Raw genomic sequence first — 23,963 nt, forward strand, 5'->3', positions numbered from 1 at the left:
TGTGCCTTTCTTCTGGATCTTTCTCTGCCTTCCCGCTGACACCTGCAGGAGGCAGAAGTGGCCGATGAGGGCAGGGGCGGGAGGTCGGGAGATCAGGAGTCCCCACACCAGCCTCGGGAGGACTTCCAAGCCTGCTGCGTGTCTGAGCTGCAGCCACAGTGGATTTCCCCAGCTGGTCATTGTTTAAACGACTAAGACCAGGCTGACCTGTGACCCAGAGACTCTACATATTAATTTTTTTAATATGAAAGTGACTTGACATGCTATGGAATCTACCAGAAATTTCACCGAAGCTGGGGTTGAGCAGGGAAAAAACCAGGATTTGTGCCACGACAAACCTACATCCACACTGTATGCACTCGCCCCGCCTCAGATGTCCACCCTGGGGTGATTACTTCCCGGGTCTTATATTAGTTATCTGTTGCTCATAACTGACTAGCACAAACATTATCTCTCAGCCCAAAAAGACTGGGCCAGAAGTCGGGGCAGAGTTTCAGGAGCTCTCTGCTTGAGGTCTGGCAGGCTGAGGTCAGCAAGCCTCATGGGAAGCTCAGGGTCCTCTTCCCAGCCCATGCTTGCTGGCAGGTCTCTTTCCTCGCCTCTCTGCAACTCCTGAAAGGAACAGGGAGCACCTGCTGCAGACTTCAGCCTCCCCAACCTCAGACCCAGGTTTAAAGGGCTCACCTGACTGGGCCAGGCCAACCCAGAAAAAGCTTATTGTTTTGATTAACTCAGGGTCAGCTGATGAGGCACCTTAATCCTATCTTTGCCACTTAATCCGTGGTCACGGGAGCCACGTGCCATGGTCTTCCCCACCCCTGCCACACCCCGGATGGGGGGCCGTTGTTGTGAGGCTGAGGATGTCTGGGACTCCGGTCACGACCGGTCCTGCGTAACGACATCTCCACATTTGGTGTAGGGAACCAGGCTGATGAGCCTCGGATGTGTGTGACACGGACCAAAGGGAATACGGGCTCAGCCACGTGAGTTTCTCGCAGTAACACTGCAGTCTCGCTATTGCTGAAACGCGGAGTCTTCCTCAACTGCCTCGCAGGCATGGGGCAGCCACGAAGGAGCTTGCAGGTGCCTGTGGGAGAACAGAGCTTGGGTTGCCCGCAGAGCCCGGGGGTCTAGGGGGATGATGGACAGACAGGCCAGGCTTCCACCCATCCTGTCTCCTAGCAGATTCTGGGGAGCAGGGCTGCCCTGGGGCGTCCACGTGGCCCCTTGCTGCTGGGGCCAGGGTAGATCCACTGGGCTTCGAGTCTGCTGGGCGATGACAGAGTGGTCTCAGGGCAAGCCCGTCCACTGGCCTCGGAGGAGGACCAGGGCTGTACCAGCAGCGTCTGAAATTCCAGCTCCTCGGCCCCGGCGCCTCCAGGTGAACTCTGGGTGTGGTACGGGGGTCTCCGTTTCCATGAAACTGAACAACACGCAGTCTCTGACTCAGTGGCTGTCTTGGGATTTTCCTTTCAAAAGCTTTTACAATTGCCTTTAAGCAGTCCGTTTGTCTGTCTCTTGTTTAGAACGAGGAATGACAATGAACGTTGGAGAGCCTCTCCCGCAGATGGGTCGCACGGCCTCAGCCTGAGGGAAACGTGTTCCCATCCCGCTCCAGGGGCAAGTCCCCGCCGGCTCGGACCCCAGGGAGGTGGAGGCAGGCACCGTCCCCTTGTCCGGGTGACCCAGTGTGGCCTCCCTGCTAAGCCCGCAGCCTGGGCTGGCAACAGCCTCGATCGGGGGCCGGGGGAAGCGGCCGAGATGTGGCTCGGAGGTGGCAGCTGGCAGGCGGGGTGCTCCAGGGACAGCTGATGTATCACGGCCTGAGCCTCCACCCTGGGCGTGACTCGCTTGTCCACAGCATCGGCAACTCTCTGAAAAGGCTCCTCTGCTACATGTCACGGTGCCCGGAGGGAGGGAGAGCAGCCAGGACCCGAGGTCCTGCCAAGCTCATAAAATCTCCCCGTAGGGACCTGAGAAGCCAGGAGGACCCGGAGCCAGCGGGAGGGAGGCCACGGAGGGGCCCAGGAAGCCTGAGCTGCTTGGAGGGGGAGGCAGCGGCGACCCCGGCGGGGGGCCAGACGTGGTGGAAAGAGGGGCGTCTGCAACTGGAGCATGGCGGTGACTGTGGAATTCTGTCCAGCTGCATTCAGCCATCCAGCAACAGGTCCCAGCGTGAACAGGTCCCCCGGAGCGAGTGCTCGGGAATGTCTCCTGGCCAGGCCTGGAGATGGCAGGAGGCCGGGCGAGGAGCCCCGCGTCTCCCCTGTTTCCGGGCCATTGTTTTCTTGGCTGGATTTTGCGGAGGGTTAAGTGTCCCTCTTGGCCTGGCTGCTGAGTGGGGTGAGAGCGATTGCGTGAACTTGCTTCCTGGCGTGCGGCTGTGAATGCTTCTCGGCTCGCCTGGCTCCCGCGGTTTCCTTCCCAAGCCCTCCTTGCTGGCAGGAGGGAACAGACACGCGGGGTGTGGATCCCTCCGGAGCTCGCTGGGGGCCGTTCGCCCCGCTCATCACTCTGGCCACACTCCCTGCCCGCCCCTTTACATTCCGGGCTTGCCTAGACAGGCAGATGGAGTGGGCTTTCGGGAAAGAGAGAGAGAAAAAGGAATCTTTTCTATGTGGCTGGTTTTCAACCCTTGAAATCCCAGTGAAAATAATCACACTAAATACTATTTGTTGGCAGCCTAGAGACATGGAACACGGGCTGAATCCTTTGCGTTTCTTTGTAATTGGAAAAGGATGTTTTTACATCTTGACATTTTTTGACTCTCAGCCACATCTAGATAGAATTAGTGAGACCCCAAGAAGACATTCCATCGATGCTGGGTAACTGCAAGAACTTTAAACAGATCTGTCGTGACGTCTCTGAGAATGGCGGCCCGCAGTGACCTGGAATCCCACAGTGGCTCTGCCAGGTATTCCAGGAACAGGCCCCAGGGACACGCATCTAATTCATTATTTATGGAGCAAATTATCATTCTCCACAGCAAGCAGAGACCTTGACAAATGGGCCACCACTGTGGCTTCCTGATTTTCTTTTCTTTTGGGGGTGTTGAGGGTTGCAACAGACGATGCCCTAAAGACCTCCAGGGCTGTGCCTGTGCTGGACATCTGGCCAGCCCTCAGGGTCCTGGACTTGTCCTCATCTCTACTACTCACCTGCTGCCTGCGATGCAGACCTGCCTCCCCTGGATGCTCACAGACTTTTCATAGCTTTGTGTCTGGTGGGTGCAGCCTTAGTCTCCCAGGAGGCCCCTCCCCAACCATGGTCAGAGGGAGTCATGGACCACCTTCCAAGCATCAGGTAAGTCGTGCAAACCCTCCAGCTTATGAGGCTCACAGCCCCCTTGAGAGAGCCTGTGGGTGTGGAAAGTTTTATTATTTGGGAAATGCCATGGCTTTATATCTATGAATGAGGATGGGTGAGTGTGGAGAGCTGCAGCTGTGTGCCTGGGCGGGGTTGGACTGTTGCACCTGCTCTGTGGGTGTTCACATCAGTTTTAAGAGTGGAGCAGAGGCAGTCACTCGTCCCGCATCTGATGTGCAGAGGGGAGGCTGCGAGGTGTACCTTTGGAGGTTGTGTTTGCCAGGGGCCCTCGTTGTGGTTGAATATCTGTGCTCTGAGTTCCCCTGGAAGCTTATTTACCTAACAGCTGTGTCTAGTTAGCCTCACAGATGGGCTGGTGGTGCACATACTCGCTCCAGCCGTCTTTAGAAGCAACAAGATTCATCCTGAGCCTGGTTTGTGATTCTGACTGTAGTCATGGAAGAAAAGAAAAGCCAATAAGCTTTCCACTGTGTACATTTTCTGTAGTTTAACTTTTGAAAGCCTCTTGTAGCTTTATGGGAATATGAATAAGTGAGTCGATGAATACCTAGAAAGCACCCATGTTTTGCTGAATGATTCATTTTTAGCCCTTCTGTGTATAAAACATTTCAAGAAAATCAGAGAAAAGTTATGTTCCTAATGCTTAAATTGCAGCATAAAATGATACTTGATGCCTTGGGGCCATCCTCATACCATTTAATGCCATTCGGCTTTAGGGCAACATTATCTCCAGTCCTCCAGCATCAGGTCCCGGTGGCTCAGGGGATGGGGGATCGGAGTGGTTCCAACAGGCATCCCTGTCCAGCCTGGTGCTGGGAACACGCAGATCCTCATTTCCAGGAGCTAAGGGTCAACTTGTGGGAGGATGGCACAGGGGCTGCTGGACAGAGGCCGTGCAGAAGGTTCTGCAGCGGGGGCGCTTGTGGGTCTCTTCCATGAGGCTGGAGCTAACGTTCGTCGTCCACTGCGCGTCTGAACCATTGCATCCATAGTCATTACATGCTCCAATTGTCCAGGCTGCGGCCTCCCCAGGCCCTGCTGCTGTTGCTACAGTGGCTGCTATTTGGGGTCTGCCTGAGCACCTCTGGAGGTAGGGAGCGGGGACCACAGATTCTGGAGCAAAGTCCTCGTGTCAGCTGCATCCCACGTGTCTACTTGGTTGGGCCCTGGCGCCCAGATGCTTGGTCGAGTATTATTCTGGATAATTCTGTGAAGGTGTTTTTGGATGAGATTAGCATTTCAGTGGGTGGACTTTGAGTAAATTAAAGGACCCTCCAGAGTGTGGGGCTTTATCCAGTCAGTTTAAGGCCTGCACAGGACGAAAACTGGCCTTCCTCCCTCAGGAAGGGGTTCTGCCAGCAGACGCCTGTGGACGCAAACTGAACTTGCCCTTATCTGCACTGCTCACCTGCTGCCTGCAATGCAGACCTGCGGCCCCGGACGCTCAGACACTTTTCACAGATTTATGCCTGGTGGGTGCAGCCTTAGCCTCCCAGGAGACTGCCCTCCCACCCCCATCTTCATGATCAGAGGAAGACACTGACCACCCCAAGCATCAGGGTAAGTCCTGGAGACCATCAGCTCCTCCCTGGGTCTCCCGCTGATGGCGAGCCCCACAGATTTTGGACTTGCCAAGCCTACAGAATCGCTTGAATCAGTTCCTTAAAATAATCCCTCTTTCCATGCAGATATACACATTTTACTGGCCCTCTTCTCTAGAGAACCCTAATGCACCATCTTATTTGTCAATGTCATAATCTCTCTCAAAGAGAGTTGGGGAACTGGCCCAAGGCCCTGCGGTGAGTATGGCTCTAGATCCTAATCAAGTGTGTGTGGCTTCACAGCCATGATCTTTCCGTTTACCACATTGCAATGAGGAGGGAAGAAGGGTGCTAGGCAATGTTCTAAGCACGTTTGTTACCAGACAGTCATCTAGGTGATCCTCTTGCCCTCTCGTGTGGGAGCTCCTGTCATTAACCCCATTTAACAGATGCGGGGACCATGTCACAGAAAGAGTAGGCCCCCTGTCCAAGGCTGCCCAAGGCTGGTCAGTGGCAGAGCCCAGATTTAGATCCAAGCAATCAGCCTGCAGACACCTTGCCACCCTGCTTGTGTCTATCACACTAGATTGCATCCCCATTACAGAATTTTCACCTCCACTTAGGGAGACATAAGTTAATATCAATAGATTTTATGATATTGCATCAGACTTTATCATATTGTAGTCCATTGATTAATACGTCTCCACATATATTTGATCATCAAATGGAGAAATTCATAGGTGTTAACAAAAAATATATCTATTGAGTTTGATGAAGGGTAGTTTATTACCTGCCTGAAATGCTACAGATGAGAGGAGCCTGCTAGTATGCCTCTGCATCTTGTGACAATGAGATGTGTGCGCCAGGAATGGCAGCCACCCTGGGCATGACCCCAGGACACAAGTGAGCTGCCCTTGGGGAGGGGCAGGGCGGGGGCCTCCTCCTGCAGCCCTGGCTGTTATCACAGTTTGCTCGTGGGAGTGACAAGCTAGGCACAGTCATTTGACACAGGCTGCTTCTAGATTAGAAATGAAATGTGGTGCTCAGTGCAGTTAAAACGTTTCTGAGTCCTCAACAGGAAGAGCCGGGAAAGAGCAGGTTCTGTCGGAGCTGCCCAGGACTGGGTGGGGCTGGGTTGAGATTTGCTGGGCTGTCAAGGAGGCTGGGGCCAGGTAACGCCACGTGTCTTCTCTTTGTGTGGCTGTGGAGCACGGTGTGCATATACGTCCTGTTGCCCTGGCAAGTTTTGTGTCTTTTTGTTTGTGCTAGATGTCTGAAGCTGTTTAAGGAGAGCCTCTGTCCATAGGAAGCCAGGAGTCTAGATGTGGAGTGAGGTGTGTCTTTTGTGAGTGCGGTTCTGAATATCGCCCAGGCATGAGTGTCCTGTCCCTGTTGTATGACCACACACAGGCGCCGTAAACAAGAGAGATGCACTGCCTCACAGTCCTGGAGCCCAGAGATGCAAAGTCAGGGTGCTGAACTGGCTTGGTTCCTCCCAAGGCTGGGAGGAAGGAGCCATTCCCGGGCTCTCCCAGCTTCTGGTGGTCGTGGGCATTACTTAGCTTGTAGATGTCTCCCTCCATCTTCACACTGCCTTTCCTCCACACGTCTGTCTTTGTGTCCCAATATCTCGTTTCTATAAAGATGTAGTTATGCTGGATTAGGGCCTTCCCTCATGACCTGCTCTTCATTCATCATATCCACATTAGACCCTGTTTCCAGAAAGGCCACATTCCTGGGTACTGGGGTTAGGGCTTCAGCACCTTTTGGGAGGTGGATGCGATTCGATCCATAACAACCAGTGATGACATTTTCCCCTTCTCTGGGGAGATGGAAGGGTCTGAAGATGCTGCCGGCCTCCTTGCTTTCTGACAACTTTCATCAAGGTTGGTGTACGTCTCACCTGGATCATTAACTCCTCCCCAGAAAGTGAAGTGTGACACCTGCAGGATCTGTGTCAGTGCTTCTTTGTTTTTAAAAAATTTTGTGCTTCACTTTTATACTTCTGTTACAGAACAGAGAGAGAGAGTTGCCACAGTGACCCAATGAGGCAAGAGAATTATGGCTGCATACTATGAGGGGCCTATGACTTCTGCCTCAGGGGACATTTCAGAAGAGGTCAGAACACATCCCTTCTTTGAAACAGACCCCAGAGTGCACAAAGGCAGGGCTGAGAGTGGGAGAAAGGACTCTGTGATTGCTTCCTGGCCCAGGCGAGGCCTGGTCACCTGGACAAGCAGAGTCTCTCTGCTGCCAGGGGCCCCAGCGGGGCAGCAGCTCCAGGAGTGCCCTGTCTGTCACATGTTCATTCGGAAAGTCTCAGCGAGGCCCACTTGTGACAGCCCTCAGGAGAGTGGTCAGTGTTGGGGGTCTCTCCCTGCCCTGTGACCCTGGGGTGAGCGCCACAGAGACAGTGACCTTTGCCACAGGCAGACAGATGTTCAGACAGAGGCCTCCTGGTCTCGGTGTTCCAACTTGGCACATCTAAACAAGATCACAAGCACTTTTTACCCCACTGCTTGTCTTGTTAATGACTGCAAGAAATCAAAGTAATGCTTTCCCCGTGACACCTGTGTGCACCCATGGGGGACCCTGGGGCCTGGGGGGTGGGAGCCCCGAGCTGGGAGGCAGACAATGTCAACAGCACGTCACAGACCATACGCTGGGAGCCACTTCTGTGCCTAATGCTCCTTCCCATTTCAGGCTTGACCTGCACTTTTGAGCTTTCAGTGAACGCCCCAGGGGCTTAGGGAGGGCCCAGGAATTGACCCTGTCATCAGGCCATAGTGACACGCAGAGACCAGGGACTCCTCGTTCAGCTCAGCGTGGAAAGCTCCCTGAGAGTCAGCACGAGGCTGAGAGGGAAGCTGGAGCAACTCTGGGTTTCCTTTTTCTCTCTACCACGTGGCCTGTGTAATCCATACTGCGGTCTTCAGGCTCTGGCTCAGGACAAGCTCTGAGGTGAACTTCTCCCTCTATGGGTCCTTGCAAGTTATTCTGACGCAATGAGTGGCCCCTCCAGGCTGAGACAGAGGAGGACGGCTGCCAACAATATGCGGAGTCCTGTCCTCACCCACTCCACAGGGACGGGAGACGGCAAACATTCGATCAATCCCACTTCCGACAGTGAACCCTGAGGAAAGGGTCATGGAAACGTACAGATGATCAGGAACTGAAACCCTGATCAAAGAAGAAAACTGAGAGCAGTTTCATTGTGGAACAAGAGGGAGCAGGTTATAGAAATTGTTACGGGTTGAGTTATTGTCCCCCAGAAGATATGTTGAAGTTCAAACCCCTAGTACCTCAGAACGGGACCTAATTTAGAAATAGGGCCCAGCAGTTGTGATTTGCTAAGACAAAGTCCTCCTGCAGTAGGACGGGTCCAACAAGCAGTAGTGAGAGAAGGATATTACAGCCAGAAGCGTAGAGGTAAGTGAAGGTCAGAGATGTGAAGCAGGTTGAAAAAAAATTAGATTATGTAGAAAATGATCTTAGGAGCCAATCTTTTTCTTCCCAGCTGACCTTAAATGCATGGATCAGTGAAGCGGCGGCAAGAGTCCAGCTGGGCAGTCCTCAGGACTGGTTAATTTGTGTACTTGATGGAGAGCTTCATGCAAAATGACACAGAGACAGACACACAGAGGACAGCCTGTGATGACGGGGCAGAGACGGAAGCGGCGAGTCTACAACCCTCGGCACACCCAGGGTGGCTGCGACCCTCGGATGCCAGGGAGAGGCGAGGAAGGGTGTCAGTCAGAATTTCAGAGGGCACAGCACCCTGCTGACACCTTCAGGTAGGACTTTCAGAACAAATTCCTATTGTTTAAAGCAATCCAGTGTGTGGTGCAGCCCTAGAAAAGCAGGACAGAAATTGTGTTACTTTCACAGGAGACTGTATTCATCCATTAAACAGCAGTGCCCTGAGAATAATGCTTGGTGACACAGGAAAATACTTGTGCTTCAGTAAATTAAAAAAAGAAGCGAATTGCAAACAGCATGTACTGTACGATTCAATTTCTGAAAAACAAAATATGTACTTATTCACGGAGAAAAATGACTGTAGAAATGCATGGCAATGTTCACCACGATGTTCTTGCTTGTGATTAAGATTGTGGATATTTATGTGTACTTTTGGTTTATCTTCGTTTCTCAAAGTTTCACAATGTATGTGTATTGTTCTGATAGCAAGAAAAAAAAATGCCGGACTTCTCTTAGCAAAGACAAATGCCAAGAGCAAAAATGTGTGTAACAAATTTGGAAGACAAAGTTTGAATATGCTGGAAGTGTATGAACCAAAAAGGGAGACAGAAATCCTAACAGCAGAGCCAGAGATCCTTATACACAAGAGAAAGAGACAGGAAACATTAATGAAATACTCAAATGCTTTAGCAACATCAGAAATGCAAATGAAATCATTGTTTTCCAGTAAAATAGGGCAAGTGGTAATACTCAGTTTGATGGAGTTGGGTGAAATGGAAACTCCTTCTTCTGCAGGAGGGTATGAGTGTAGAAGTTCCAGGATGGGCCATTGTGGGGACGCCTAAGGGGGCGCTGTCCGCTGATTCCAGAGTCTTTCCTGAGAAAGTAATTCCAGACATGAAAGATGTTTCAATACAGTGACCTCCAGCCAAGCAGACCTGGACCCTATTAAAACAATGGCCAATCGGCTCTGGAGCATGCGAAGGACAAGGGACACATTCCCACCATTTTTCATGCATGGGGAACATTTTCAACATGAAATTAACCCAAGAAGGCCTTGATCTGGAAACGCGTCAGCACTGTGGTTCGGTAAGTGGGATTTATTGGGTGATTGTTGGCATTGCCCACTCACATGCAGTCTCTTGGTCTATCATGGCCGGGGCAGCCTCGGTGCATGTGTGTGGGTCCCAGAGGGGATTCAGATCCTGCAGCTGTGACCACCGCTCTATCTGCAGGGGAGCCCACAGTCAGGGCTGCCGCCGACTGAAGAGGGCTCTGGCTAGTTACCCACCTGCCAGTGCCTCAGTTTCTCTTTCTGTAGAGGTGATATTCTTTGATTGTTATGAAAAACTGATATGTAGAGAAGAGTTAACAACAACAACAAAACCCAGGTGGAAACATATACAAGTTGTCAGTACTTATATCTGGCTAAGATTGCAGGATTATTTTTTATTCTCGGTTTTCCAAAATGTTAATGACTTGGCAATATTCATTTTTTATGAAAATAAAAAAATCTCAGCTTCTAAATATATGCCCTTCCCACATAATGAGGTCTACCAAGGCTTTTCTGGGTGTGTGGCCACCTGAGAGTCTGGGGAATAAGCTCTGAGTGTGGCACGGGGGAGCCACCCGCTCACTGCTGACCACACCTCGGAGAGTCACCTGTCCTCATGCTTCTGTGAAGCCAGCATCCGTCTGGCCCCAGCCTTGCTGTAGGTCCCAGGGCATCAGGGAGCCGCTGACAGTGCCCAGGAGAAAGGTACTAGCAGAAGCATCTGATGGCAGCATAACCAAATATTCAGAATTTCACACATGGGAGATTTCTTTTCTGAGAACCTCAAAGTTCATACAAAAATTAATTAAAGCAAGGTCTGTGGAAATAGCAATTATGTCTGTAGTATGTTTGCTTTGATGTTACATAGGTTAAATGGTATTAAAAACAGCAAAATATATGGCATGAAAATATATAGCAAACTCTGAGCTCCTGCAAACACAACCAGAGCCTATATTAACAGTGAAAGAGCCCAATACAATTGCAGAACATGACCATGAAATAGTACTGGACAACAAACAGTATTAGGAGAAGTATATTATAGCCAGAAGTGTAGAGGTAAGTGAAGGTCAGAGACATGAAGTATGTAAAAAAAATAATTTTAGGTTATGTAGAAAATGATCTTAAGTGCCAATCTTTTTCTTCCCAGATGTCTTTAAAGACATCCATCTTTGAAGCAGCAGCTAGAGTCCAGCTGGGCAGTCCTCAGGACTGGTTAATTTGTGTACATGACGGACGGCTTCTTGTGCAGCCCATACTTTGAGTTGTCCAACGTTGCTGCTGCTTCTCCTTGCTGATGTCACCTGCTCAAATCTGTGAAGATGGTGAAGGCCCTGCAAGAAAGAGGAGGTTCAGGAGGTCACAGTTCAGAGGGGACACAGGCTCCAATACCAAACCCAGGTTAGGGATCTTGAAAAGATGATTGCAATTATATGGTGATATGGTTAGGCTTTGTGTCCCCACCCAAATCTCACCTTGAATTATAATCTCCATAATCCCCACAGGTCAAGGGAGAGACGGGGTGGGGGTGATTGGATCATGGTGGGGGCTTCCCCCATGCTGTTCTCGTGATAGTGAGGGAGTTCTCATGAGATCTGAGGGTTTTTGTTTTTTCGTTTTGTTTTGTTTTTGAGATGGAGTCTCACCCTCTCACCCAGGCTGGAGTACAGTGGCACAATCTTGGCTCACTGCAACCTCCGCCCCCCGGGTTCAAGCAATTCTCTGCCTCAGCCTCCCAAGTAGCTGGGATTACAGGCACCTGCCACCATGCCCAGCTAATTTTTGTATTTTTGGTAGAGACGTGGTTTCATCATCTTGGCCAGGCTGGTCTTGAACTCATGACCTCGTGATCCACCCACCTCAGCTTCCCAAAGTGCTGGGATTACAGGCGTGAGCCACCGTGCCTGGCAGATCTGATGGTTTTATAAGGGGCTCTTCCCCCTTCGTTCGACACTCTCCTTCCTGCTGCCTTGTGAAGAAGGTGCCTTGCTTCCCCTTCCCCTTCTGCCATGATCATAAGTTTCCTGAGGCCTCCCCAGCCATGCAGAACGGTGAGGCAATTAAACCTATTTCCTTTATAAATTATCCAAGTTTCTGAATTGGACCCATTCATTTAAACTTTTTTGTGCCTCTGGTATGTACATATGTATATATGTATTCATTTATTTATTTACAACCTGTGTAATGGGCACATTGAAGACCTTTGTCCCGACCTCATCGTGGAGACCTGAAATGCAAAGATGGCATCTCCACTGCCCCCTCCTGTACAGAACACAAACTGCAGGTTTTTGTACCTTATCATTGGCTTCATCACAAGGAGCCGACTTCTCCAAATCTCCTGAGTGATGCTTAGGAGATGTGACATTCTTATGAGGTTTTCATGACACCAAAGAAAACCTCTCCTGGTGAATTTGGAGGCATATTGTCCCAAATCCGCAGAACCGCAGGCAGTCCAGAGGGACCCTTGGGTAACAGTGCTTGGACAAGGTGACTTCAATCCCCGTAGAAATGATTATGAAACATCAAAATATAATTCTTCTTGAGTAGGTTTTGCTTTCTGAATATTGCCTCAATGTCACTTTGAAATCAAAGGCTTCTACCTGACACCCGTCAATCATCTGACACACTTGCGGCTTGTCTGCCAGGGCTTCAGTCCTCTCACCTCCGTTGCTGTTTGTGTCTGGATGCGGAGCGTCTTCCTCAGTCCTCTCACCTCCGTTGCTGTTTGTGTCTGGATGCGGAGCGTCTTTCTCCAACAAAGAATGGAGTTGCTTTCAGAGCAGACTCCGAGGCTCGGGTCCAGCACTGCATGCTGTCTCGCACCTTTCCTTAAATGCCGCTCTGGACGGGTGGCAGAGATTCACCTCCTCTGATGCAAACCAAACTCTGAATTTGTTCAGAGACACAATCAATTATGTGCTTTCTGTGGTGGCAGGTGCTATGGAAATCAGGCCTAGAAATGTTTTTTGGGGTGAAGGAGTACCACAAAAATTTATAACCAAATTTGGAACGAAGCCAAGAAGAGATCAGCGAGTGCACGGAGACAGTTGGTGCGGTTGGCCTGACGATTCATGACTGGATTCACTGGGTGGGAGAATTTCACAGCTGCGTTACAGGACGCTGGATTCACTGGGTGGGAGAATTCCACAGCTGCGTTACAGGATGCTGGATTCACTGGGTGGGAGAATTTCACAGCTGCGTTACAGGACGCTGGATTCACCGGGTGGGAGAATTCCACAGCTGCGTTACAGGATGCTGGATTCACTGGGTGGGAGAATTCCACAGCTGCATTACAGGATGCTGGATTCACCGGGTGGGAGAATTCCACAGCTGCATTACAGGATGCTGGATTCACTGGATGGGAGAATTCCACAGCTGCGTTACAGGATGCTGGATTCACTGGATGGGAGAATTCCACAGCTGCGTTACAGGATGCTGGATTCACTGGGTGGGAGAATTTCACAGCTGCGTTACAGGATGCTGACCACTCTGTCTGCCCGTCTCTGGCTCCAAACTGCATCTGGAGGTCAGCAGAAAAGAGGAGAGAGGCCTATGGTTGTGTTGACCTATCTGGGGCTTTGGACTTCAGGGACTGAGCAGGGCTGGAATTAGAACCAAAGTGTGGGCTCTGCCCTGTGCCCTGTGCTTGGCTCAGGTGGGGACAGAGTCAGCTGATTTCACATTGATTTCAGGGCCATGCTCCTTGAGCATTGTCTCTGGGGTGGGGTTAGATGCACACGCAGACAATCTCCCCTACCTGTCTCTCTCAAAGCACTCCCACCCAAGCCTCCTGCCACAGCGCAGCTCTGCCTGCCCCACACAGGCTTCACCCCTCCCTCGAGGCTCTGCATGGGTTAGGATCACAGCCCTCCTGGACACACCATAGTGCCCGGCACGACACACGCGTCTCCAGTCTGTATGCCCAACTTCATCAGCAACTGTTTGGAAGATGCAGGCAGAGACCTGGAGACTTAGGGAGAGCGTGGGCCCACCTGGGTGCTTTCTTGGGTCACCAGGGGCCTCCGCCTGCAGCCACATCTCTGGCTCAGAGCAGCAGCCATGGCCCCTCTCACAGAGTGGCCTGCTCTCCCGTGGCCCAGGTAGTACCCTGCTCTGCCAGGCTGCACACACTGAGCACAAACGAGGAGCCCCTGGCAGCCCCTCAGGTATGGTTGCTGTCAGCCTCACACAGGATGGAGAGTGCAGTGTAGGGAGAGGTGGGAGCAGCTGGGCACGACATCTCAGCTTTCGAGTGGCTGTGGCAGTCCCTGCAAGCGTCCCCTCAAGATTAGACAATCACTTGGTAACAATTCAAGGAGATGCTTTCTGTTCACTTTACCCTGGCTTGCTGTATGACCTATCAAACGAGTTTGGTTCTCTCCAGGTTGCTTTCGTGAGAAACATCGTGTCCATGTTCATAGTATACACATTGATATGGTTTGGCTGTGTCCGCACTGAAATCTCACCTTGAGTTGTAGCTCCCATGATTCCCACATGTCGTGGGAGGGATCCAGCGGGAGGTCACTGAATCACAGGGTGGATCTTTCCCATGCTGTTCTCGTGATAGTGAAAGTCTCATGAGATCTGATGGTTTTATAAAGGGCAGTTCCCCTGCACATGCTCTCTTGCCTGCTGCCATATAAGACGTGCCTTTACTCCTCTTTCGCCTTCCACCATGATTGTGAGGTGTCCCCAGCCATGTGGAACTGTGAGTCCATTAAACCTCTTTCCTTTATAAATTACCCAGTCTTGGGTATGTTTTTATTAGCAGCATGAGAACAGACAAATACACACATACTGCAAAAATAATACCAAAGCATACATTGGTAATCAGCAACATGTCCCAAAAGTACTTTCAATAGGCTGTCTTAAAAACAGAATAAAACACAAATGCATGATTGTTCTTGGTGCTGCAGGAATCAGTCCTTGTGTGAGCTTTGGCTTGGGTGGCAGGTCACTGGGGAGCCTGCTGCTTTCTGGAAGATGATTTTATGCAACTTTATCCAATTTAAGCAATCATGAAAACAATCTACCAGAATTTCTGCTTTGTAAAGGCACTTGGATTTACAAAAAAAAAAAAAAAGTTTTTTCATGAGCCAGTCAGCCACTAGAAATGTCAGACAACACACTCATCTGGTGGTTGACAGACAGAAAGACAGGTCCATGCTTGCCGTGTGGCCTCAGGCCGTTGAAGATGGGGAGCCGAACCATCCACCGGGCACCTGCACCTCAGGAGCTCCTTCCTGATCCGAGGCTGCCTCGGCGCCCACCTGAACACCGGTTCTCCACTTCCTTCCGGTTGTTCAAAGCTACCTCCATCGTGCACTTAACAACATTATTTTATTGATTCTAAAGTTAAGTGTACCCCCTAAAAATTTTCAAAATACAGAGAAGTACCACAAATCTCTAGCCCACCTTGTGTGCTGGTCACGCTCTGTTGGGTATCTTTCCAGTCTCTTCTATGCACAGCTGTAAAAACGCAACACACACTCTTGGCCTCCACCTCCCAGGTGCCCTCTGCCCTCTGCCTTTCCAGCCCCTCAGTCACTGAAACCCCAGTGACTGTCTCCTTTGGAACCTGGCGGCCTCCTGGCCTCTGTGCCCGCATGGCCTTTCCTGCGTTTCTGAGTCTTAGCCAGCTGGCTGCTCTCTGCCTTGTGCTCCCTCCGCCACCTGCTTCTCCAGGGGCTGCTCCCACCCCTCCAGGGTCCTTCACTTGTTCCTGCTCTTCTACCGCCCCTGAAGGTTTGGCATTTCCGGGGTTCCTGCCCTTGACTCTTCCTCGGAGGCTCCTCAGTCTGTGTGTACCCCTGGGCTCTGTGGGGACACCCTGAGGGCTCCAAGTCCATTTCTCCACATCTGGTCACCATCACCACACAGCCCAGAGGCCGGTGCCCCAACCAGGCAAGCACCAAGCCCACCATGGCTCTCCCTAGGCCCTCCTTGCTGGTGGCTGGTCCCCTAAACTAGCACCCCTGAAGCTGGTGGCAGCAGCTGTATCGGGGTTTGTTTGCCGGGCATCTCCTGTGTCTGAAATGTGGGCATGCGATCCTCGCAGCCTCTTTTGCTGAGGGGCGTTGCTCCTCTTATGGGTCCGTGAGGATGCAACAGGACCAGGCAGCTCGGGTAGGGGGCGCTCCCTGCAGAGCGAGCCTCCAGCTGCTGCCTTGACAAAGGCAGACCAACACCTTTGTCTCCATGGGTGCCTGTGGACCCTCCTGTCCTGAGGCATCCCCACCCCTTGCCTCCCCCTAACACAGATGTTGAGTCATATGCTTAAGGAAAAGACGGAGCCCAAACCCAAACCAGTTCTGCTGAACCCCAGCGTTGCCGGTGGTAAACCTCCCGCCCCGGCTCCCCTTGGGATATTCCTGATAACTTCTTAGTTTGATCCTGCCTTTGGGAAATGCTAGGATAATCTCCACTTTCGGGGAATGCCAACCTTTTTCCTTGGAGCGTCTCACCTCCTGCTGTGGGATGGCTACTCACACCTGTCGGTGTATTTTGTTGCCATGAACATGACAGGTTAATCTGGGGGTGGAAGCCGAGCTGGTCAATCGGACTGATTTTACTTGTTTGAGTGTTTTTAAATATGATGAAGCGAGGTCTGGGTATTTTAATTTTGTTTATTATTCGGTCTTTTTGGGTTACTTAGTGAGACTACATAAACTCATCCAAAAACAGCTAGTGTTGTGCCACATAAATGCGCTGGTACTGGAACAGAATTAGATCAATAAGCAGTGAAGACAGGATGACTGAGATGAACAGGACGGTGGAAGAAAAATCAGAACTTGCAGCAATGGGGAGGTCTGGAGCAGCCCCACATGGCACTGCTGGGAACACATGCCTGGACCCGAAGCCACATACCTGGACCCAAAGCCACACAGGTCAGTGGCCCATCCTGACGCTAGCCAGGTTTACTAAGCATCAACACTGCGGAAGACAATGACTGGTGCTGGCTCAGCAGCTGTGGAAATGGTGATGCCCTGGCTCCTACTGTGGGAATGGTGAAGTGCTGGCTTTATTGTTGTAGGACTGTTGAAGTGCTGGTCCTGTTGGTGTGGGCCTGTTGAGGGGCTGGCTCCATTGCTGTGGGACTGTTGAAGTGCTGGTCCCATTGGTGTGGGATTTTTGGGGTGCTGGCTCCATTGCTGTGGGACTGTTGAGGTGCTGGTCCCATTGCTGTGGGTCTGTTGAATATGGGCTTCATTGCTATGGTAATATTGATGAAGACAGGAGATGGGATTTTGTGGCCCTTTCTGAGTTTCTTTATCAGATGCCCGTCCTGCATAGCAGCTGGTGCTGCATATTGCAGTCAGAATTCAGCCTCATTCCTCCCACCTCTGTGGATCCAAATGGTCTTTTGCTCCCCGACCTTTTGCAAATCCTTGCTGTTTCCCAAAGGAAGCAAATCTGTATTTTTCTGTTTTCAGACAAACTGATGACCAGTTCAGTCCCCTCAGAATCTTAGAGTGTCCAGAAAATATGTACTTTCCCTTCAGCAGGTGTCTTGATCTGAATGCTGTCTACACCTTTATCTCCCTAGGTGGAAGTTCCTCAGTCTCACCTACACCCCTCAGGGGTGGAGACATTATACACTAAAGGGCAAGATGCAGACATTGGCTAGAAAGAAACATTCCTGGCTAGTGAGAAACAAGTTATGTGTATATTTTAAAATGAACCAAAAATGTTTCCTTGAACAGCTTCCAAATTCATAAATGCATAGAAAAACGAGTCTGACTAAGAGCAGCTGGCATTTTCAGCTGCCCCAGTTTTACCTGTTTCCAGGTAAGCAGGAGACACGTCTGCTGGGGCAGTGATTTAAGAGAGGCACTCACCTAAAATAAGCAGCCAAAACCATCCTGGTTATTACAAATGTCACAGAAAATAAGTGGAATCCACTTCATTGGAATACATCGACATGAAACCCGGACTGTTATTTCTAAGAAAGTAATTAATGTTTCACCTCTTACATGCCATTATTAATGCTAACAACAGTACTTTACGTGTATAGTATTTTCCTCTTTCAAGCCGTTTTTATCAGAGACCACATAGTCTTGTCTGATTTGAAATATGACATTAAGGATGCATATTTAAATCTCCCACTACAATTGCAGACTTCTTTCTCTTTAAATTCTACTTTTTTTTTGTTTTCTTTATTTTGGGACTATCTTATTAGGTACATATAAGGTTATGCCTATTATATTTTCTTGATTAATTGCTATCTTCATCATTATATATTATCACTCTTTATCCTATGTAGTGCTTTTTGGTTTAAACTATATTTTGCTTGGTATAAATATAACTACACTGGTTTTTTTAAAGTATTTGCTTGATAAAACTTTGCAATTTTTTGCTTGTTATCTTTCTGCAATTTTATATTTTATACATATCTGTTGTAAAGAAGACATTGCTGAGCCTTCAAGCTGCTGAATTTGATCCATTTACACTTATTTTGATTACAGATAGATTTGGAATTTCAAAAAATGTATCTTTGTAAGGCACACTTTGTTTTGGGCAGATTCATCTGATTTTATAAAATGAGAAAACAAACAGAAAAAAGTTAAATAATTTTGTGAATGCTATAAAATAAAACAGTGAAATTGCTAATTATTTTAAGGCCACTGTGCAGAAAACTGCTTAAACATATATGAAAATAACACAGCTCTTAACAGATTGCCCTAGTAATTTCCGCAGAACTTCTGTAAGTATATAGAAATTAAAAATGGGATTGGATTAATAATTGTATAATAACACTATCTGGACTTTAACCTTGATTTTCTTTTTTCTTATATGCAATTATACTGAAACATGAAGATAAAATATACTAATTTTGTTCAGATTATCTACCTCAAATGAAGCAAATACAGTATTTTTCAACGTGTAATTGTCTACTTTTCAAAATAACTTTTTATTAAAGAAAGGCTCATAATGCTATGCCTTTAGACAGTACTCCTAATTAATGTAAGATTTCAGCAACACAACATTACACAGAGAGATTACACATGCAATCATAAAAAACTACATATAAATATTTAAAAACATGACATTTGTGAATTATTTCAACCTTCACAGACTTCTTTATAAGCATGTTTCATGAAAAATAAGGGGTCCAGATATAACTCTAAGTTAAACCGTACTTTAAGTTAAACCTTAAGTCTCCCCATAAAGGTGTCCTAGAGCAGATGTCCACCAATCCAGGCATTGCAATGCCTGGGAATCAATGGTGTAATCAGCAAGGTGGAATTGGATATGTGGTGATAGCTATCGATGTTTACGACAGGTGGGTGCACCGTCAAGTTGGAGTCTGAACTTGATAAATTGGCGCTCTTGGAAAAGGTGGGTGAGAGTCATTGTGGATGTGGATAGGAGCAGAGCGGTCCTGAGCAGGACGCCAAAACAGAGGAAGCTTCGGAGGACGCTTGTGCCTTCCTGAGAATGAGGCCACAGAGCACAGCGGGAGCCAGGGGGAGTTTCACAAAGGCTGCTTTTGACTTGGTTTTGCAATCACCTTTTTACTAGTAGGTTTTATTTCGTTTGTCTTCTGTTGGGAATTTAAATATTAGGAAAACAAATTGGGATTATCTGTCTAGACTACCCTGTCAGTCCATCTGAGGCTTGTGTCATCTTAGAGCTAGCTATATATTAGGTAAGGCTTAACGGCTAGCTGAAGGGTGACGCTTCCTCAGCTAGGAGGAGATGGTTTTTTACAGCAGTGCTGACTCCACAGGAAGCCACCCAGTGTGCTAGGAACCACACTGGAAACACAAATCTGGAACAGTGGTTTGTTTTTGTTGTTGGGGGTGTTAACATTGTTACCTGAAAATTAATAATCTTTTAAAGATGTGGCAAAGCCTAATGGCACCCTCCTGGGTAGCAAGTCCAACGTTGTCCAGGCACTCACCATTTACAGAACGAATATTGCAAAACGGTTTTGTGGGCTTGTGTTGTTTCCTTCCCTTCTTTTTTCTTGCTTACTGGCACTAAAAGTCAGCCTTTCATTGTTGAAACAGTTGACCATAATCTTAATTTACATTTACTCTATGTTTCATCATAAGCTGTAATGCCTTTTAGCATAAAGTGGATTAATCAGAAATCGTAGCCGAATTGGCAATTCAATTGTTAATAGTACTTTTTCTAACATTCAAAAACTTTTCCTCTGTTTTGAATTTATTCATTTTAAATGACTAGAACAAATTTGAGCAAGTAAAAGCTGGTAAGCTTGAGATTTTTCTGGTTTAATTATTTTTCTGGTTTCACTTTAGCTTTTAAATCCTTAGACTATGGTCACAAATATAATCCAGTGCATAATTGTCTCCTAATTTGACTGACGACTTAACTGCTGAGTTGTTTTATGGCTTTTCACATGGTTATACTGAAGGACAGTCTACATGCACTTGAAAAGATGATATATTCTGCTGTTGTTGAGAATGGTCCCTAGATATTAGTTGGGTCAAGTTGGTTAATAGTGTTGTTCAAATCTTCTGTATCCTGGCTACTTTTTCATCTGGTTTTCCATCAGTTATTCAGAGTGGGATATTAAAGTGCCCAACTATCATTGTGCAATTGTCTATTTCTTTCTCCAGTTTTATTAGTTTTGCTTCATTGTAAAAATATTTCATGTACTTTGACACTCTGTTATTAGGTGGGTATATATTTACAATTATATTTTGCTGGTAAATTGACTTTTTTGTAATTATAAAAATCCTTATTAAGTTTTAGTAATGTGTTTTGTCTTAAAATTTACTTTGTCTGATATCAGTATGGCTACTATAGCCCTTGCACGATTACTGCTTGCATGGTATATGTTTTTTCATCATTTGCTTTTAAACGCTTTTGTGTCTGAAACTAAAGTGTGTTTCTTGCATACCATTTGATTTTTTTCTGGTTGTTTTGTTTTAAATTCATTTAAACCATCTTTAATTTTGGATTGGAGTTTTTAATGCATTTATAGGTAATGGATTTATTAGTATAAGTAATGGCTGAATTTATTTCCACCATAAGATGGCTGAATTTATTTCTACCATCTTGATGCTAGTTTTATTTTATGTCTTTTTTGTTTGCCCATTCTTTCTTTACTACTTTCTTTTATGTTCAATAGCAATTTTCTAATGTACCATTTTATTCCTTTTTAAATGTTATTCTCTTGGGAAATATTGCTCTAGGGATTAGAGTATACACATTTACTTATCATAGTTTATTTTATGTTAATACTAACTTAATTCTGGCAAAATAGAAACACTTTGCTCCAATACAGTTTTATCCTTTCCCTCCTTTTTGCTGTCATTGTCATGAATGTTACATGTATATATAAGCATTTATATTGCATTTTAAATAAGTTCAAAGAACAATGCAAAAATGTTTATACTGTTTATGTTTACCTGCATAAGAACTTTAACATTGCTCATTATTTCTTCATGGGCATTTGAGTTGCCATTTGGTGTCATTTTTTTTCTATCTGAAGGATTTCCTTTAGTATTTCTTGTAGGATAGGTATGCTATTGAGAGGCTGGGTTTCTGGGTCGGGTAGGGACTTGGAGAACTTTTCTGTCTAGCTAAAGGATTGTAAACACACCAATCAGTGCTCTGTGTCTAGCTAAAAGTTTGTAAACGCACCAATCAGCACTCTGTAAAAACGGACCAATCAGCACTCTGTAAAATGGACATGTCAGCACTCTGTAAAATGGACCAATCAGCAGGATGTTGGCGGGGCCAAATAATGGAATAAAAGCTGGCCACCCCAGCAAGCAGGGGCGACCCGGTCGAGTCCCCTTCTCTGCTATGGAAGCTTTGTTCTTTGGCTCTTTACAATAAATCTTGCTGCTGCTGCTCACTCTTTGGGTCCGCACTATCTTTATGAGCTGTAACACTCACTGTGGAGGGCTGCGGCTTCACTTCTGAAGTCAGTGAGACCACGAACCCACCAGAAGGAAGAAACTCCGGACACATCTGAACATCTGAAGGAACAAACTCTGGACACACCATCTTTAAGAACTGTAACACTCACAGCCAGGGTCCACGGCTTCATTCTTGAAGTCAGCGAGACCAAGAACCCACAGGAAGGAACCAATTCCAGACACACTGTCAGCAAACTGTCTCAATATTTGTTTATCTGGAAAAGTCTTTTTTAAAATTTTTGCTTTCACCTTTGAAATATATTTTTGCTGACTATAGAATTCTTTACTGATAGTTTTCTTTCTTTCTTTTGGAACTGTTAATATGTCATCCCAATACCTTCTTGTATACATTCTTTGTTATGAGATGTCTGCTATTAATTTATGATGGTTACCTTATATATGGTCATAGAGTTTGGATACCTGTCCCTGCCCAAATCTCATGTGAAATTGTAATCCCTAATGTTGGAGGTGGGGCCTGATGGGAAGTGTCTGGGTCATGAGGGCGGCTCCCTCATAGCTTGGTGCTGAATTTGCAGTAGTGAGTGAGTTCTCGTGAGATCTGGTCATTTAAAGGAATGTAGCACCTCCCGTCCAGTCTCTCACTTGTTCCTGCTTTTGCCGTGTGACGCACCTGCTCCCCTTTTGCCTTCTGCCATGATTGCAAGCTTTCTGAGGCCTCCCCAGAAGCTGAGCAGATGCCAGCACCATGCGTTCTGTACAGCCTGCAGAACTGTGAGCCAATTAAACCTCTTCCTTATAAATTAGCAGGTCTCAGGTATTTCTTTATAGTCATTCGAGAATGGCCTAATGTATGTGCTGAGTAGTTTTGTTTGCTTGTTTCTCTTGCTGCCTCCGTGATTTTCTCATGTTATTTGTTTTTCAACAATTTGACTATGATGTGTCTGTCTGTCTCTTTCTGCTTATCTTTAGGATTTGTTAAGCGTCTCGAGTGTGCAGATTCTTCATCAAAGTTGGAAGTTTTCAGTTATTTCTTCAAATATCCTTTTGCCACATGATCTCTAGCTTTTCTGATATTCCCGTTAAACATAAATTTGATACTTCTTGGTGTTCAGTGGGTCTCTAAGGCTCTGTTTATTTTTATTTACTCTTTCTCTCTTGCTTTTCCAAATTAAACACTTTATTTCAATTTGTCTTCACGTTCACTGATTTCTTATTTGGTCAGTCCACATCTTTTTTTGTTTGATTTTTCATTTTTATTATTGTGCTTATTAACTACAAAAAGTCTACTGGATTAAAAAATAATTTCTATCTCTTTGATATTCTCGGATTGATGAGTCATTATCACTATATTTAAAAAAATTCTTTAAACGTGGTTTTCTCAATGTTTTGAACATATTTATAATAGTTTTTTTTTTAGGTTTTTGTCTGCCAGGTTCAACATCTGGGTCTTCTCAGAGAGTTTCTATTGACTGTTTTTTCTTATGTGAGAATCACACTGTCCTGTTTCATTGCGTGTCTTACAATGTTTCTTTAAGCCTTGACATTTTAGGTCATATATTATAGCAACTCCAGATCACAGCTCCCTTTCCCTGCGGGGTTGTGGTTGCAAGTTTTGCTTATTGTGTGTTCAGTGACTTGCCTGGACTAATTTTGTAAATTCCTTTTCTCCTGCAGTGTGTGATCACTCATATCTCTGTTCGGTTCCCCCCACCCACTTTTTATTCTTGCATTTATATTTAAGCCTAGTTTTGCAGGGACCACTTGTGGTCAGCCTAGCTTAGTCATACAATGTTGTGCTAAAACATCTTGAGCTAATAAAGCTTCTGCCTTTTGCCAATAAATCCACGTGTGGGTTGGGTAATGCATTTTAAAGCCAGTCAGTTAACATAGCTTGCTGCAATGTTTGCCTTTGGGTATATATATATATATACATTTTTGCCACAGAGATTGCTATTCTATTAAACACCACACCCCACATCATATCCAGTCAGCCCCCTCTGGCAGCCAAGTTGCCAGTTTGCACTGCCTGCCCAGCCTAGGGAGGACCACCACATGGTTGAATCTGGGGTGGGCAGAGCAAAAACAGCTTCTATGAAAACACCAGTTTACAATGCTTTTACCTGAGGTTTAGTCGATTTTGTGTGTGTGTGTGTGCGATACATGCTTCGCAATTATTGAAATGCTTCTATTTGATTTCCAGAGTTCTGCAATATTGTATTTGACAATTTTGTCCAGTTTTGTTATTGTTTTGGAAGGAAATTTATTAAGTGTCTTCCTTCACCATTCTAGGAAACCCACCAACTTAGAATAAAATTTCAGTTAAAAAATATGTGTTAGTATTTCTTGGTTAGTATTGGCACCAGAGTAGAGCGTTGGGCAGAAACACTGATGCATTATTGTTTACTCAGAAGCATTTTATAACTTTTTGACAATATTTCTCTGGGGAGTCCAATTTTATTCAAGACTTCTGGAAATGTGGTGCAATGT

The 23,963-nt window shown here is 46.9% G+C and overlaps 2 long non-coding RNA genes across 6 annotated transcripts in view; both read left to right on the top strand.

Annotated features, from left to right (window-relative positions):
* The window catches only part of LOC104006320 (uncharacterized), a 147,200-nt gene that overhangs the window by 78,875 nt on the left and 44,362 nt on the right, over window positions 1-23,963 (top strand). The gene's annotated exons all lie outside the window — the stretch shown is intronic.
* Window positions 1,281-22,276, top strand: LOC134810047 (uncharacterized). The gene is made up of 2 exons (XR_010157127.1): window positions 1,281-3,303; window positions 8,386-22,276. It is a non-coding gene; the product is annotated as an uncharacterized LOC134810047 (long non-coding RNA).

The sequence above is a fragment of the Pan troglodytes genome, chromosome 4, assembly GCF_028858775.2.
Source record: "Pan troglodytes isolate AG18354 chromosome 4, NHGRI_mPanTro3-v2.0_pri, whole genome shotgun sequence".
Classification (NCBI taxonomy): Eukaryota; Metazoa; Chordata; class Mammalia; order Primates; family Hominidae; genus Pan; species Pan troglodytes.